The following is a 19,134-nucleotide window of genomic DNA, read 5'->3' as shown; positions in this document are numbered from 1 at the left end:
ACAAAAACACAGGAATCTCAGAAGGAGTAGATGAAGCGATAGAAATCGGAGGTGCATCATTATGAACCCCCTGACAACCCCAGCTTAACACAGACATTGATTTCCAGTCAAGGACTGGATTATGAGTTTGTAACCATGGCAGACCAAGCACTAGGACATCATGCAATTTATACAGTACCAGGAAGCGAATCACCTCCTGATGAACAGGAGTCATACGCATGGTCACTTGTGTCCAGTACTGAGGTTTATTCATAGCCAAAGGTGTAGAGTCAATTCCCTTCAAAGGAATAGGGACTTCCAGAGGCTCCAGACTAAACCCACAGCGATTGGCAAATGACCAATCCATAAGACTCAGGGCAGCGCCTGAATCCACATAGGCATCGACGGAAATGGATGATAATGAACAAATCAGAGTCACAGACAGAATGAACTTAGACTGTAAAGTACTAATGGCAACAGACTTATCAACCTTTTTTGTGCGTTTAGAGCATGCTGATATAACATGAGCTGAATCACCACAATAAAAGCACAACCTTTTTTTCCGCCTATAATTTTGCCGTTCACTTCTGGACTGAATTCTATCACATTGCATTATCTCAGGTGACGGTTCAGACGACACCGCCAAATGATGCACAGGTTTGCGCTCCCGTAAACGCCGATCAATCTGAATAGCCATAGTCATAGACTCATTCAGACCAGTAGGCGCAGGGAACCCCACCATAACATCTTTAATGGCCTCAGAAAGGCCATCTCTGAACTTTGCAGCCAGGGCGCACTCATTCCACTGAGTAAGCACCGACCACTTCCGAAATTTTTGACAATAAATTTCTGCTTCATCTTGCCCCTGAGAGAGGGCTAACAAAGCTTTTTCAGCCTGAATCTCTTGGTTAGGTTCCTCATAGAGCAAACCCAATGCCAGAAAAAACGCATCCGCATTAAGCAACGCAGGGTCCCCTGGTGCCAATGCAAATGCCCAATCCTGAGGGTCACCCCGCAGGAAAGATATAATAATCTTGACTTGCTGAGCAGGGTCTCCAGAGTAGCGAGATTTCAAAGAAAGAAACAACTTGCAATTGTTCCTAAAATTCAGAAAACGAGATCTATCTCCAGAAAAAAACTCTGGGACAGGAATTCTAGGTTCAGACATAGGAGCATGTACAATAAAATCCTGTATATTTTGAACCTTAGCGGCAAGATTATTCAGGCTGGAAGCCAAACTCTGGACGTCCATGATAAACAGCTGGGATCAGAGCCATTCAAAGATTAAGAGGAGGAGGAAGTAGCCAGGCTGCAATAAGGCTAGGCAGCAACTCTGAGGGAAAGAGAGAAAAAAAAAAAAAAAACTTCCTCAGACTACTTATCCTCCTACTTCAGCCAATACAATTAACACTTTGTGGGCCGGTTATACTGTCATGATCCCAATGGCAGGGGATCACTTAAGGACAAGCACAGATACAAACAAGCTCTAGGGTGATGGAACCTGAGCTGACCGCGACCCTGAACCTAACACACAAATAAAAGTAGCCGGGGAACGTGCCTACGATGATCCTAGACGTCTCGCTCCAGCCGAAGATCTAACTTCCCCTATTAGAAGAAACACAGACCTCTCTTGCCTCCAGAGAAATTCCCCACAGAAATAGCAGCCCCCCACATATAATGACGGTGAAATGAGAGGAAAGCACATACGCAGTATGAAAACAGTTTCAGCAAAATGAGGCCCGCTAAAGCTAGATAGCAGAGGATACAAAAGTGAACTGCGCGGTCAGCGAAAAACCCTTCAAAAAACCATCCTGAAATTACTTGAACTCATGTGCCAACTCATGGTACATGAGGAGCAATTTCAGCCCACTAGAGCAACCAGCAGCTAAGAATCACATATCTGCAGGCTGGACTAAAAACCAAATAAAGCAAAACACCAAAACAGGAAAATCCAAACTTAGCTTGACCAGAAGGTTCTAGGAGCAGGGAGCAGAGGTAACAAGACACACTGGATACATTGATAACCGGCGAGGAAATGCCAGCAAAGCCAGGTTAAATAGGAAACTCCCATATCCTGATGGAACAGGTGGAACCCAGAGACCCAGGAAAGACAAGTCGCCCAGTACCATCAGTAACCACCAGAGGGAGCCCAAAAACAGAACTCACAACAGTCTAGCTTCTTCCCACCTGCTGATTATCCTCAACTATTATCCTACTGCTGCTCCGTGTACTGACCTCTGGCTATATCCTGACTACATTACCTGCTTATCCTCCCAACTATACTGCTGCTCCGTGTACCGACCTCTGGCTATATCCTGACTACATTACCTGCTTATCCTCCCAACTATACTGCTGCTCTATGTACCGACTTCTGGCTATATCCTGACTAAATTACCTGCTTATCCTCCCAACTATACTGCTGCTCCGTGTACTGACCTCTGGCTATATCCTGACTACATTATCTGCTTATCCTCCCAACTATACTGCTGCTCCGTGTACCGACCTCTGGCTATATCTTGACTACATTACCTGCTTATCCTCCCAACTATACTGCTGCTCTGTGTACCGACTTCTGGCTGTATCCTGACTACGATTCCCACTTATTCTCCCAACTATACTGCTGCTCTGTGTACCGACTTCTGGCTATGTCCTGACTACATTATCTGCTTATCCTCCCAACTATACTGCTGCTCTGTGTACCAACTTCTGGCTATATCCTGACTACGATTCCCACTTATTCTCCCAACTATACTGCTGCTCTGTGTACCAACTTCCAAGTTGGTGCCACCGAGAATGCACAGTAGCAGCTATCGGATCACCTCTATATACACCAATAGCAGCTACTGCGCGAGCGCCATTTTCAAATGGATTTCTTTTTTAAACATCAGGATAACCTCAACCATAATAATTATATGCACATTACACATGCAATCACGCTGCAGCACAGGTGTCATGGCTGGTGCCTGCCTGCAGAAGTTTTTTTTTTTTGAAATTGTAGTATGTATATTAAATATTCTTTATGTAAACTAGGGGGTAGGTCACTGAGGGATCACTGACCTGTCAGCAGTCTTACTTATGAATAGCTAATCAGAACACCACATGAGGAACCCAACACAGGCTGCCCGGATCACGAGCATATCATTAACTTAAAACTGAAAATAAGTATCAAACAACAACCACAAGACGGATTTCATCAACCAAGATATCATTTTAATCAGTATAACGGCACCAACATGACACTGTCTGTAGGTTACTGTGCACAATCCTGCCGACATGTTCCCTTTAAGGAGGGGTTTTGGACGCAGAACCATCAAATATACATCCTCGAATCTGCGTGACTTGAAGTCCTCAGACTTGTCCATGATTCTAAACTTATAGGACACTCTGAAGTCATAAAAAGAACTACTGATTTGTTCTTTTTGGTAGCCAAATTGTAGGAAGGATGTGAGAAAATATTTAACATGTGCACAGAACAAGATGCCATGATCTTCTCTAACACTCCTTCAACCTCTTCCAGTTCCATCTAGGCCTTGGGATTCAATCTCAATGGATTTTATAGTGGACCTACCTCCCTCTATAGAAATGACTGCTATCCTTGTTGTGGTGGATCGGCTCGCAAAGATGGACAATTTTATTCCAACTAAAGGGATTCCTACTGCTGAACAAACCACATAATTAGCGGTCAAAGAGCTATTTAGGCTGCATGGAATTCCTGACAATTACTGATAGAGATGTTCAGTTTACATCAAAATTTTTGAAAAGCTTCTGTACAGCTTTAGGAGTTAAGGTACCTTCACACTGAACAACATTACAATGATAACGATAGCGATCCGTCATGTTGCAGCGTCCTGGATAGCGATCTCGTTGTGTTTGACACGCAGCAGCGATCTGGATCCTGCTGTGACATCGCTGGTCGGAGCTAGAAGTCCGGAACTTTATTTCGTCACTGGATCACCCGCTGACATCGCTGAATCGGCGTGTGTGACGCCGATCCAGCGATGTGTTCACTGGTTTACCCTGGTTACCATTGTAAATGTAAAAAAAAAACACATACTCACATTCCGGTGCCTGTCACGTCCCCGGCGTCCGCTTCCCTGCACTCCTCCTGCATCCTGTGTCAGCGCCGGCCGGCTGTAAAGCAGAGCACAGCGGTGACATCACTGCTCTGCTTTACGGCCGGCGCTTACACAGGATGCAGGAGGAGTGCAGGGAAGCGGACGCCGGGGACGTGACAGGCACCGGAATGTGAGTATGTGTTTTTTTTTTACATTTACAATGGTAACCAGGGTAAACATCGGGTTACTAATCGCGGCCCTGCGCTTAGTAACCTGATGTTTACCCTGGTTACCCGGGGACTTCGGCATCGTTGGTCGCTGGAGAGCTGTCTGTGTGACAGCTCTCCAGCGACCACACAAGGACTTTCCAACGATCACGGCCAGGTCGTATCGCTGGTCGTGATCGTTGGAAAGTTGCTGAGTGTGACGGTACCTTTACTGTCAATTTATCTACTGCCTTCCACCCACAATCCAATGGCCAGACTGAAGAACTAACCAAACTCTTGAACAATACCTGCGCTGCTTTATTTTGTACCTCCAGGATGACTGGGTGGACTATTTACCAACAACAGAATTTGCTTATAATAACTCCAAGCACAGTTCTACATCCCAAAGCCCATTTATTGCTAACTATGGCTTTGATCCGATATTTATTCCTAATTTTCCATTTACTTTGGCTCCCGCTGTTACTGACAGACTTACAAAGTGGCGGAAAGCTCAAGAAGAACTAATTGAGATGTTCACAAAGTCCAAGAAGATTACAAAGAAACAGCTGATAAAGATTGCAAAGCCTCTCCTACCCTTCAGGTTGGTAACAATGTTTGGCTTTCTACAAAAAAATCTGAAAATGAACATATCGTCTTCTAAATTGGATCAAACATTCATAGGACCTTTTCACATTTCTGTACAAATTAACCCGGTTGCTTTATGTTTAAAACTTCCTAATAGCCTGAAAATACATCTTATATTCCATGTATCCTTGCTCAAACCATTCAGTGAGAACCCGTTTCCAGGAAGAACTCAGCCACCTCCTCCACCAGAAAAAAGTCCATGGAGAAGAAGAGTACATTGTGGATACAAATTTGGAATCTTGAAGATTTAAAGTGTGATTGGAATATTTGGTGCAATGGAAGGGTTACGGACCAGAAGATAATGCTTTGGAGCCGGAGGGCAACGTCCATACATGCAGGCTTACGAGAGCCTTTCACCAGAGACATCAGCTCCTGAGATGTCCAGAGGCCATCCTGTAAGGAGGGGAGTACTGTCAGGATTTGAACTCAGCAGCTCTTGTGCACCAGACGGCAGCTCTTTCCTCTGAGCTCTTCAGCTCATTGGACAGTTCCTTGCTAAAGCAGATACTAGTCCCTGTGTTGTTCCTGATGTCTCCAACCTGAGTTTCTGATGTCTCCACCACAAATTCCTGATTGGCTCACCCTGTGATCTCCTGACTGAACACCCTACTTAAACCTGGCACTGCACTTCCATCATTGTGAGATTATTGAGCTCCCAGCCTTTAGTCTAGCTTCTTCCGACCTGTTGCTTATCCTCAAGATCCTACTTCTGCTCCTTTGTCTGTATCCTGACTATGTTACCTGCTTATCCTCTCAACTCTACTGCTGCTCCTTGTACCGACCTCAGGTTATCTCCTGACTACGATTTCTGCTTATCCTCCCAACTATACTGCTGCTCCGTGTACCGACCTCAGGCTATCTCCTGACTACGATTTCTGCTTATCCTTCCAACTATACTGCTGCTCCGTGTACTGACTTTTGGCTGTATCCTCACTCCGATTGCCGCTTATCCTCAAGATCCTACTGCTGCTCCGTGTACCAAACTCTGGCAATATCCTGACTACGATTCCAGCTTATCTTCTCAACTATACTGCTGCTCTGTGTGCTGACCTCTGGCTAAATCCTGACTACCATTCCTGCTAATCCTTAAAAATACACTGCTGCTCCGTGTACCAACCTCTGGCTATCTCCTGACGACACTACCTGCCTGCGCTGCCCCTGGTGGTTGCAGTATCACTACTACAACTCAGGTCAGTCCTTAACAAATTCTATGGTTACACAGTGAATTTTACACTATTATGTAACATAAAGATAAGTTATGAAATTAATCAGCACAGTGATAAAGACCTCCTTAAATAAAAAAAATAGCATTTTTGCATTCAGTTGCAGTTACCCATTTTCCCCAAATGTGACAAGTGAATCCAATGTTATATTGGTTGTCATTGTAGAAGTAGCCTCATAGACATTGAAACTGTACTCAGTGTATTACAGCTGATGTGTAGACTTATAAATGCCTCTGTATAAATAATTGTTGTCTTGTACAAAAACAGTTTATTACAGGAGCCATTTTATTGTATAATTACATGTAATCTTCTGCATATTACTACATGTTTTGCAGGGTTATTTTCACTCGGGTAGGCACATGTCTGAGTTTTTTGCATAATTTACTTCTGAGAGGTGCTGAGTGTCACAGCGGATCTACCATGGAAAAATGGTACTTAAGGCAGTTTATTATAAGAAATCTTAGGAGACCGTGAAGTCATAGGTCTGCTGTATTCATGAATCCTATGCTCCCCCAATAATAGCCAGCCACTGATGTATCTGCCTGTGGTCAAAGTGACCTTCATTCATTGATGAGCGCACGGCTTATGACTACAAGACACTTTTTCTTAGTGGCTACCATTTGGGATAATAACTCAGCAGATCTGTTTAACCCCTTAAAGGTCACTGTATGCAGACCTGTGAGCGCTGTCAGGATTCCCCGGTGTCGGCACTGGGAGCTGTTAATTGGCCACATTTCGACTAGATGTGCCCAGCTTACACTTACATTGAGCAAGGCACGTTTAGTAGTCATGTGACCACATGTATGGAAATCTTCCCGCTCCTGGAGCTGGCACTGGAGAATCCTGACAGCAATCACACTGCACCCTGTGAAGACTCACAAGTCTGCAGTTACATAGAGTGACTGCAGATATTAACCCCGAGCCTGGACAACCTCTTTAATGTCCATTTTAATTTTTACACTGTTTTTTTTTCCTCCTTTTCTTCCAATAGCCATGGATTTTTAATTATTTGTGTCAGAGTAGCCATATGAAGGTTTGGAGATGAGTTGCAGTTTTGAATGACACCATTCATTTTACTATATAATCTACTGAAAAAAAAAAAAAAAAAATTCCCGGCGAGATGGAATAGCTTAAAACAAAAGACAATTCTGCCTTTGTTTTTTGGGTCTTGTTTTTACAGTGATCATTCTACAGTAAAAATGATCCGGCGACATGATTGACATGATTCTCCAGGTCAGTACGATTACAGCAATGAGAAACTTGTATACCGTATATACTCGAGTATAAGCCGACCCGAGTATAAGCCGACCCCCCTAATTTTGCCACAAAAAACTGGGAAAACTTATTGACTCGAGTATAAGCCTAGGGTGGAAATGCAGCATTTACCGGTGAATTTCAAAAATAAAAATAGATCATTATTTCCCCATAGCTGTGCCATATAGTGCTCTACACCATTCATATTTCCCCATAGCTGTGCCCCATATAGTGCTCTGCACCGTTCATTGTGCCCCCTAGCTGTGCCATATACGGTGCTCTGCACCGTTCATTGTGCCCCCTAGCTGTGCCTTATACGGTGCTCTGCACCGTTCATTGTGCCCCCTAGCTGTGCCTTATACGGTGCTCTGCACCGTTCATTGTGCCCCCTAGCTGTGCCTTATACGGTGCTCTGCACCGTTCACTGTGCCCCCTAGCTGTGCCTTATACGGTGCTCTGCACCGTTCATTGTGCCCCCTAGCTGTGCCTTATACGGTGCTCTGCACCGTTCATTGTGCCCCCTAGCTGTGCCTTATACGGTGCTCTGCACCGTTCATTGTGCCCCCTAGCTGTGCCTTATACGGTGCTCTGCACCCTTCATTGTGCCCCCTAGCTGTGCCTTATACGGTGCTCTGCACCGTTCACTGTGCCCCATAGATGCTCCACATTAATCTGTGCTGCCGCTGCTACTGCTGCAATAAAAAAAAAAAAAAACATACTCACCTCCCTTGATTGCAGCTCCCAGCGTCTCGTTCCGGCGCCTCCATCTTCCCGGCGTCTCTGCTCTGACTGATCAGGCAGAGGGCGCCGCGCACACTATATGCGTCATCGCGCCCCCTGCCTGATCAGTCAGAGAGCGCAGACGCCGGGAAGATGGATCGGCGCCCGGCGGCTGGAACGAGGACAGGTGAATATAACATACTCACCTAGTCCTGGCGATCCTCGCGCTGTCCCCTCCTGTCTTCGGCGCTGCAGCTTCTTTCTCTATCAGCGGTCACCGGCACCGCTGATTAGAGAAATGAATAGGCGGCTCCACCCCTATGGGAGGTGGAGCCGCTTATTCATTTCTGTAATGAGCGGTCCCACGTGACCGCTGAAGAGAGGAAGAAGCTGCAGCGCCGAAGCCCGTGGGACGGCAGGGACAGCGCGAGGATCGCTGGGACTAGGTAAGTATACCCCAGCGCCCTCAGCCCCTCACCTGCCGACCCCACCGCTACCGTGACTCGAGTATAAGCCGAGGGGGGCACTTTCAGCCCTAAAATTTGGGCTGAAAATCTCGGCTTATACTCGAGTATATACGGTAGTTTTTATTCACGAGAAATGTTCAATAAGTCATCTCATGTGAATATACAGTATCTATAAATATACAAACACACATATATCTGCTGTGGGGAAAATAAGTGTATGATACACTGACGATTTTGCACGTTTTTCCACCTACAAAGAATGGAGAGGTCTGGAATTTTTATTGTAGGTACCCCTAACAGAATCTAAAAATAAAAAAAAAAACAGAAAATCACATTGTACGATTTTTAAATAATTAAATAGCATGAAATAAATATTTGATCACCTACCAACCAGCAAGAATGGTAAGAAGGCTACAACCATTGCCATACTTATTAGAAAATAGAAGAAACACAAGATGACTGTGAATCTTTATGAGTCTGGGGCTTCATGTAAGATCTCACCTCGTGCGGTAAGAATGATTCTGAGAAAGGTCAGGAATCAGCCCAGAATTACATGGGAGGACCTGGTCAATGACCTGAAGAGAGCTGGGACCGCAGTCTCAAATATTACTGTTATTAACACACCATGCAGTCATGGATTAAAATCCTGCAGTGCATTCGAGGTCCCCCTGCTCAGGCCAGCACATGTCCAGGCCCATTTGAAGTTTACCTTTGCCCATCTGGAGGATCCATAGGAGGAATGGGAGAAGGTTATGTCAAAAGGTCAGGACCAAAATATAACTTTTTGGTGTCAACTCCACTCGCTGTGTTTGGAGGAAGAAGAAGGATGAGTACAACCCCAAGAACACCATACCAACCATGAAGCATGGTGGGGGAAACATCATACTTTGGGGGTGCTTTTCTGCAAAGGGGACAGGACGACTGCACCGTATTCTGGCATAGGCATTGTGAGGCACCAGGCCATCCGCCCTGCCGGTGCATTGTCGCGGTGGTGGTGGTCGAAGCGCGGCTCTGCTCCGTTAGGGCGATAGGAGACCACTAAGAGGTTTGCCGTGACATGGCAGTGGGCTTCATACAGTCTGATCAGAATGTGAAACTAAGAATCTCATATTCAGTGATATATATTTTTGCCTAGCGGCATTAGATCATTGTATGATTTATGGAGGTGCTGTCCACTCTTTTTCACCATATTGCAGCCTCTTTACAGGCAAGTGCTAACTGTATAAAACAGCCGCCATCCCACATTATTTTGGGCAGGCTCAGGTCCTGAGCCCGATCCTTACAGTGGATGTCGGGAAGGGGTTAATGTCTTGGCTATTTCTCTTAATCAACTTATGTTAATGAAAAATTGAAAGGTTTTCCTACGGCAACGTCCAGTTTTCTAGGTTGTCTAGGATTAGGAAAACATGAATGGTCATGAATTGCTCTTCAATAGAAATGAGCTGTAATACCAGATACAACCCATTGAGAGCTGTGGCGCTGTTTCTGTCTGTCATCCTCACTAGTGATGAGCGAAAATACTCATTGCTCGGGTTTTCCCGAGCACGCTTGGGTGACCTCCGAGTATTTGTTAGTGCTTGGAGATTAAGTTTTCATCGCTTCAGCTGAATTAATTTACAGCTACTAGCCAGGCTGAGTACATGTGGGGGTTGCCTGGTTGCTAGGGAATCCCCACATGTACTCAGGCTGGCTGATAGCTGTAAATCATTCAGCTGCTAAGATGAAAACTTAATCTCTGAGCACTAACAAATACTCGGAGGACACCCGAGGTTTTCCCGAGCAACAAGTATACTCGCTCATCACTAATCCTCACCCTAAAAGTTGATGTAATTTTTTATATTGAGATAAGATCATTTATATCTGATATTTGTTCTTTAAGTTTAGATGTGATGTAGAAAAATCATAAAATGATGACAGTGGGGGTAAAGCCTGACACATCTAAAGAGATGTACTGGATCAGTATTTTGCGGAAGTTTTGATATTTTACGTGAGTGTGAATCATAGTGTGATTACATTATGGGATACACTTGTTTATAGTTTTAAGGTAATCCTGAAATTAGGTGTGCCCAAAAATAACACCCCAGCTGCAAGAACCTGTCTGCTCTCATTATGTAATATTCTGACATCTATTACTTGTATCTAAACATGTTTTGCCCAGTAAACTATACACAGACATTTACATACCGTGTGTTTTCTCGGGTCTGGGAAATAAACTTTGACGATAACAGTATGATGGAAGAGGAAGATGGAGAAAAGGAGGAACGTAACATATATCAATTACATAGGAGAAGAGTTTTAAGAGTTATGTCTCACCAAGGACATGGGGATGGGGGCAGTGTTCTGGAATCACTGCGTTGAGAAACACGTGATAGTGTCTCCGCGGTGTTGGATGTTTTGGTCTCCCCGAGGCCAATCATCTGTGCCTTTATAGCCTTTTTACTAGGCACTGCTCCTAATAGCCAGATTCCTACTCCACACTGATGAGGGGCAAAAACCCCGAAACAGCTGTCTGTGGATGGATACCATGCTTGGCATAGGTGGCTTTCCTTCATAGGATGCTGCCCTTCCCGTGGTTGTTCCTTCCCGGGGAAAGGCCTGGCTATTCACTGCTTGCGTTGAGAAACACGTGATGGTGTCTCCGCAGCTTCTTTACATGCATCTGCATATTTCCCATAAGGGATGGGGGCAGTGTTCTGGAATCACTGCGTTGAGAAACACGTGATGGTGTCTCCGCGGTGTTGGATGTTTTGGTCTCCCCGAGGCCAATCATCTGTGCCTTTATAGCCTTTTTACTAGGCACTGCTCCTAATAGCCAGATTCCTACTCCACACTGATGAGGGGCAAAAACCCCGAAACAGCTGTCTGTGGATGGATACCATGCTTGGCATAGGTGGCTTTCCTTCATAGGATGCTGCCCTTCCCGTGGTTGTTCCTTCCCGGGGAAAGGCCTGGCTATTCACTGCTTGCGTCGAGAAACACGTGATGGTGTCTCCGCAGCTTCTTTACATGCATCTGCATATTTCCCATAAGGGATGGGGGCAGTGTTCTGGAATCACTGCGTTGAGAAACACGTGATGGTGTCTCCGCGGTGTTGGATGTTTTGGTCTCCCCGAGGCCAATCATCTGTGCCTTTATAGCCTTTTTACTAGGCACTGCTCCTAATAGCCAGATTCCTACTCCACACTGATGAGGGGCAAAAACCCCGAAACAGCTGTCTGTGGATGGATACCATGCTTGGCATAGGTGGCTTTCCTTCATAGGATGCTGCCCTTCCCGTGGTTGTTCCTTCCCGGGGAAAGGCCTGGCTATTCACTGCTTGCGTCGAGAAACACGTGATGGTGTCTCCGCAGCTTCTTTACATGCATCTGCATATTTCCCATAAGGGATGGGGGCAGTGTTCTGGAATCACTGCGTTGAGAAACACGTGATGGTGTCTCCGCGGTGTTGGATGTTTTGGTCTCCCCGAGGCCAATCATCTGTGCCTTTATAGCCTTTTTACTAGGCACTGCTCCTAATAGCCAGATTCCTACTCCACACTGATGAGGGGCAAAAACCCCGAAACAGCTGTCTGTGGATGGATACCATGCTTGGCATAGGTGGCTTTCCTTCATAGGATGCTGCCCTTCCCGTGGTTGTTCCTTCCCGGGGAAAGGCCTGGCTATTCACTGCTTGCGTCGAGAAACACGTGATGGTGTCTCCGCAGCTTCTTTACATGCATCTGCATATTTCCCATAAGGGATGGGGGCAGTGTTCTGGAATCACTGCGTTGAGAAACACGTGATGGTGTCTCTGCGGTGTTGGATGTTTTGGTCTCCCCGAGGCCAATCATCTGTGCCTTTATCACCAAGGACAACATCGGAAAGGATTTCGTATGTTCTCCTCGTGCTTGTGTGGGTTTCCTCCGGGTTCTCCGTTTTTCTCCCACATTCCAAAGACATCCTGATATTGAATCTAGATTGTGAGCCCCAATGGGGACAGTGATGATGATGTCTGTAAAGCGCTGTGGAATTTATGGCGCTATATAAGTGAGTAAAATAAAAAATAAATATGTTATAGCTGGGGTTCTGACACATGCACATGCTTCATACTACAGCACAGGGGAATGAGAGCCCCCAATTTTCTGGATTGGTGGGGGTATTAACCCCTTCCCGACATGCGCCGTAATAGTACGGCGCATGTCAGGTCCCCTGCTTTGATGTGGGCTCCGGCGCTGAGCCCACATCAAAGTTGCGACATGTCAGCTGTTTTGTACAGCTGACATGTGCACGCAATAGCGGCGGGTGAAATCGCGATTCACCCGCCGCTATTAACCTGTTAAATGCCGCTGTCAAACGATGACAGCGGCATTTAACCGGCGCTTCCTGCCGCGCGGCCGGAAAAGAGCGCATTGCCGACCCCGTCACATGATCGGGGGTCAGCGATGCATCAGGATGGTAACTATAGAGGTCCTTGAGACCTCTATGGTTACTGATGCCGGCCTGCTGTGAGCGCCACCCTGTGGTCGGCGCTCATAGCAAGCCTGCATTTCAGCTACATAGCAGCGATCTGATGATCGCTGCTATGTAGCTGAGCCGATTGAGTTGTGCCAGCTTCTAGCCTCCCATGGAGGCTATTGAAGCATGGCGAAAGTTAAAAAAAAGTTTTTAAAAATATGAAAAAAATAAAAAAAATAAAAGTTTAAATCACCCCCTTTCGCTCCATCCAAAATAAAAAAATTAAACCTTCACATATTTGGTATCGCTGCGTTCAGAATCGCCCGATCTATCAATAAAAAAAAAGCATTAACCTGATCGCTAACCGGCGTAGCGAGAAACAAATTCGAAACGCCAGAATGACTTTTTTTGGTCGCCGTCACATTGCATTAAAATGCAATAACGGGCAATCAAAAGAACGTATCTGCACAAAAGTGGTATCATTAAAAACGACAGCTTGGCACACAAAAAATAAGCCCTCACCCGACCCCAGATCATGAAAAATGGAGACGCTATGGGTATCGGAAAACGGCGCATTTTTTTTTTTAGCAAAGTTTTGAATTTTTTTCACCACTTAGATAAAAATAACCTAGACATGTTAGGTGTCTATGAACTCGTAATGACCTGGAGAATCATAATGGCAGGTCAGTTTTAGCATTTAGTGAACCTAGCAAAAAAGCCAATTAAAAAACATAGTGGGATTGCACTTTTTTGGCAATTTCACCGCACTTGGAACTTTTTTCCCGTTTTCTAGTACAAGACATGGTAAAACCAATGGTGTCGTTCAAAAGTGCAACTCATCCTGCAAAAAGTAAGCCCTCACATGGCCATATTGATGGAAAAATAAAAAAGTTATGGCTCTGGGAAGGAGGGGAGCGAAAAACGAAAACACAAAAATGAAAAAGGGCCGCGGTGGCAAGGTGTTAATAATAATAATAATAATCTTTTATTTTTTATATAGCGCTAACATACTCCGCAGCGCTTTACAGTTTTGCACACATTATCATCGCTGTCCGCGATGGGGCTCACAATCTAAATTCCCTATCAGTATGTCTTTGGAATGTGGGAGGAAACCGGAGAGCCCGGAGGAAACCCACACAAACACAGGGAGAACATACAAACTCCTTGCAGATGTTGTCCAAGGTGGGATTAGAACCGAGACCCTTAGTCAGGGCCGGTTCCAGGTTTCTGTGAGTCCTTGGGCAGCAGAGTCCCGGTAAGTACCCTTTTAGATTTCAGTCTTAGACGTCAAAACAAAAAAGATAAACAATAGGGAAAATTCAAAGACAGTGTAACATAATATTCCTTAAAAATATAATTTTAATCAGATAATCTTAAAAATACCACTTCCCAGTGACAACAACAAAAAATAAACAACAGAATCTATTTGTGCACCTGGCCTAATAGAGTAACCCTACGCTTACCTGCTATCCCTTCCTAACAGTGGAGGTTGGCACCCTGATAGATTATTTGGCGCCCCCACTCCGCGACGGCTGTCACCTGCTCACCCTATTGAGTGACTATCAAGCTATAGGAGGGAAAACAATAAGCAATTAAAAGAGATGAAGGAAGACGTAAAGAAAAAAGACTGGTGCACAAAACAAATATATCAACCTCCTGCAATGGAATCCCGTGTAGGGCTGAAAAAAAATTAAATAACTGAGCAAAGGAAAAAAGGTCTATATGCTCAGAGCGTTTTTATATATAGCAGTCCTCCTGCACACCAGAAAAAATACAGCTGTGTGCATAGATAAACGAGATGATGATAGCAAGGGAGATATATGTAAATAAATGACCTGGTTTCATTTCAGATAAACCTTGTGCATGGCAGCACCCCCCAGATAACAATAAGCAATAGTCGTTATCAGTGTATCAAAATATTGCACAATATTAACCATCTCAGTGTAGCCACTGGCATCTTATACGCCCATATAAATTCATAGTGCCATACAAAAGAAATAGTATACGTAGGCAATAACAGGTGACCACTGATGACTAATGGTAGGTGCTTGCACTCATGCAGAATCAAGTGGACACAAACACATAGTTCCACAGACAGCAAACAAAGGGGGTGTTAACCCCAAAAAGGACACTTAGCTGTCAGTAAACGCCCCGACGCATTTCCCCGTCATACGGTTCTTCAGGGGGCAAAAGTGATAAACCGGAGGTCAAAGATACAGGTGCCCTGATGCCTGGGCAGACCTGATTAGATCCCGAGGAAGGCGCTTATATAATGAAATATACTACCTACTGACCAATAGAGCCAAGAGGCAGGAAGCCACCCCCCCTCAGTTACCGGAAGTGCCGGGTGCAGTAAACAAAAACATAGTCCAAAGATACGGACTAACAAATAAATACATGTCCATAATAATATGGGGTTCCCACCCCCCAGAAACAGTAAAGGATCATTGATCAGAAATCAGATGGAGCACATACCACAACGGAGACAGATCCGCAAAACCATCGGCCGCCGCATGGTGTATACTGGGCGCCGCCATATTGGATAGTAAATACCCAACTGCGCGTGCGCCTGAGACTGCAGCCAAAATCGAGGGACAGCACGCGCGCACTACACACTAGATCAAGAACCAGTGCGCACGCGCAACCCACCATAGGGCAAAGCAGCAGTGCGCTTGCACTAAGAGTAGAATAGATAGCCGCGCGCATGCCACCCCCTTTTTCCTCTCCCCCCCCCCTCCCCTTTTCAGGGGACAAGGGCAGCGAGACCAAAGGAGGGCCACGGGTTAGATAGTAAAAGGAAAAAACGGCCATTCAAGCAGAGCGCTCATATAGTAAACATATATAAAGCACGCCCTAAAGTGGCAGGCAGACCCCCCCGGATACAAATAAGAGTATAAAGAAAACCTTTTTACTGATGAATGACATTTTTAGAAAAGTATACTCCCTAGAGAAAAACCACTATGATAGGTCAATATAGATACAGAGTAATAAAGAATGGTAAAAATATTCTTATATCAAACACAGTTCAGTTTTAGGGGGGTATATCCGTGCGGTATCCAATATAGGGAAATACTCAATAAACTCAATAGATACAGGTCACAATCGACATCTACAAAAAAGTGTAGAATTTGGCATGACGGCTCCAAAATAGGACACCCCATTTATCGATGTACACTGAGACAGGGGCAAAACACAGCTATAAAATGTATACCACATGAATAGATATGCTATGTTACAAAAAGCATGTATATGTCAATGATTCATTCACTCCTCGTGGTGATACGGACTGCATGCGGAAAATCCATTCAGCTTCTCGTTGTAGGAGGGCCTTGTCAAAGTCACCTCCTCTTATCTTTGGTTTCAGCAATTCAATCATACAGAAAGTGATCCCATCCAGGGCACCCCCGTGCACCTGATTGATGTGCCGGGCAACCGGGGTGTCCCTGTTGTGCCTAATGTCCCCAAGGTGCTCACCAAATCTCGTTCTAAGCTCCCTTGTGGTTTTGCCTATATAATCAAGGGGACAAGGGCAGGTAATCTTATACACCACTCCTGATGACTTACAGTTGCCAAAATCTCTAATGTCGAAGCATCTGCCATTCGCCGCACTCCTGAATTGTTTAGTCTGTTTAACATATTGGCACTTGGAACAGTTGCCACACCTGAAGAAACCAAGGGGTCTTCTCTCAAGCCACGTACCTGCTCCCTGTGGTCTCTGATATAAGCTATGTACCAACCGGTCCCCAATTGATCTCCCCCTTCTATAGGTGATACTGAGTGTGGGGGAGATAAAATCTTTTAGGCCCGGATCCGCCCGGAGCACCCCCCAGTGTCTTCTCATGATATGATATATCTTATCAGATTGATTATCAAAAGTCCCTATAAGTCTGACCAGGTCTGAAGCATCCCTGGATTTTTCTCGAGTTCTAAGTAGCGCAGACCTGTCACTCTCGAGTGCCTCCCTGTAGGACTTAGTAAGAATCTCTGGGTGGTAACCTCTCTCCCTAAAACGACGACGTAGCTCACTGGCCTGATATTTAAACGTGTCTACCTCAGAGCAGTTCCTACGAATACGCAGAAACTGCCCTTTTGGTATCCCCCGTTTAAGGGGGGTAGGATGGTGGCTCTGCCACCGGAGCAGGCTATTCGTTGCAGTTGGTTTGCGGTAGGTATTTGTGCTAATACCCCAATCACTGTTTTTTGAGATTGTGAGGTCCAGGAATGCAATAGTGTGTTCCTGATATTCGGACGTGAATCTCATTCCGATATTGTTAACATTGATTTCCCTCACAATCACAATTTCCCTCCTCCGCCCCTGGGCCAGACCACAGTATCAGAATATCGTCAATGTATCTGGCCCAGAGGCCGATATGGGGCTGCCACCATCGCTCATCCTCCGGAAAAATATAGGTTTCCTCCCACCAGCCCAGGAACAAATTTGCATACGTGGGGGCACAAGGGCTCCCCATCGCTGTGCCCCTGAGCTGGTGGAAGTACTTACCATTAAAGATAAAAAAAATTCCGGGTAAGAGTAAAAAAGAGAAGTTGTTTGACAAGATTATTATGCTCGACGCATTCAACCGCTCGCGTCTTCAAGAAGTGGTCAACCGCCTTCATGCCAAAATTATGGGGGATGCTGCTGTAGAGCGCCTCCACATCAATGGAGGCAAGTATAACATGGGGCTCCACAGCAAAATCCTCCAACATACCCAAAAGGTGCGATGTATCCCTAACATACGAGGGAAGTGATAGTACAAAAGGCCTCAAGATATGATCTATATATATCTATATATATACCAACATTTTGAGAGATTGAATCAATTCCTGCCACAATCGGGCAGCCTTTTAACGGGACAAAGCCCTTATGCACCTTCGGGAGGGCATAGAACGTTGGCACAGTGGGGGTAGTTGGAGCAAGAAAGGTGTACTCATTCTTAGATATAAGTCTATTGTCTACAGCCCTAGCCAGTATATCCATGAGCTCGTCAGAGTAGGCCCTGGTGGGGTCTCCTGGTAAGATTTCATAAGTTTGGTAATCGTTGAGGAGTAGGTTACACATCTCCAGGTACTTAGGATGATCTAGGATAACAAGATTACCACCTTTATCAGATGATTTAAAAATTAAGTTGGTATTCTTTTCTAACTTCTTTAGAGCTAGAGACTCATTAGTTGACAGATTCTGATCACTGCCGAGATGGTTATTGGAAATTTTGCATAGATCTGCTTCAACTAGTTTGACCAGTCAGGGCCGGTTCCAGGTTTCTGTGAGTCCTTGGGCAGCAGAGTCCCGGTAAGTACCCTTTTAGATTTCAGTCTTACCTTTTTGCCTTCTAAGAGCTCTAACTATTTTGCTTTTCGGTTGAGTTCTATACGATAAGTGCTTTTTTTCGTGTGAGGAGAGCGGAGAGGATACAAGCTGTAGTTTTTTATTTTTACCATTTTCGCATCCATACTAATTTCTGATCTCATTCTGTTCCTTTTTTTTAGGCTAAGTGACAAGAAAACAGTGATTCTGCCATTTTATTTATTAGTAGGATAATACGATAAATATTATGGGATTTTATTAGTTTAAAAAGTTACGTAATATGTAATTTTTTTTTAGATTTTATTTACTTACTGGGAACAATGTGAGGGGATTTGATCATATAGAAATATATATTTTAAAAAAAATTCATAGTTTAGTGGTTTTTTTGTACAATTTTTGTTAGTCCCCCTAGGAAACATTCAGATTCCAGCTACATGTATTACACAGCCAGAAACCGAACTCTATGGAGTGGCCTCTTCATATATGATCCGGCATTCATGTACAGTAGATGTTGTAAATTGAAATCTGCGTGAACTAGACACTTGCCCAGTCTTTTCGGGTGCTGACACCAGCCCTGCCCTCCCCATGGATAGATGGTAAACGATCTCTTGCATTTGGTCTGGTAAGATATAACGGCAGAATTATTCCTGTTCCGCACTTATTACATCACATCATTGTCCAGATTTTTATAGGAAGCAGAACAAATATACAGTATGTTGTCATGGAGCAATATATTATTAGAACACATAAGAAAGAAAAATAAAATCTGGACCGCGAAAGCGCAGATCCCACAAAGTCGCAAAGTATTTGTAGGTATCAATCTTTAATATGTATTATTAATATTACA

Source organism: Ranitomeya imitator, chromosome 2 (genome assembly GCF_032444005.1).
Source record: "Ranitomeya imitator isolate aRanImi1 chromosome 2, aRanImi1.pri, whole genome shotgun sequence".
NCBI lineage: Eukaryota > Metazoa > Chordata > Amphibia > Anura > Dendrobatidae > Ranitomeya > Ranitomeya imitator.
Note: the sequence above shows the minus strand (reverse complement) of the source record.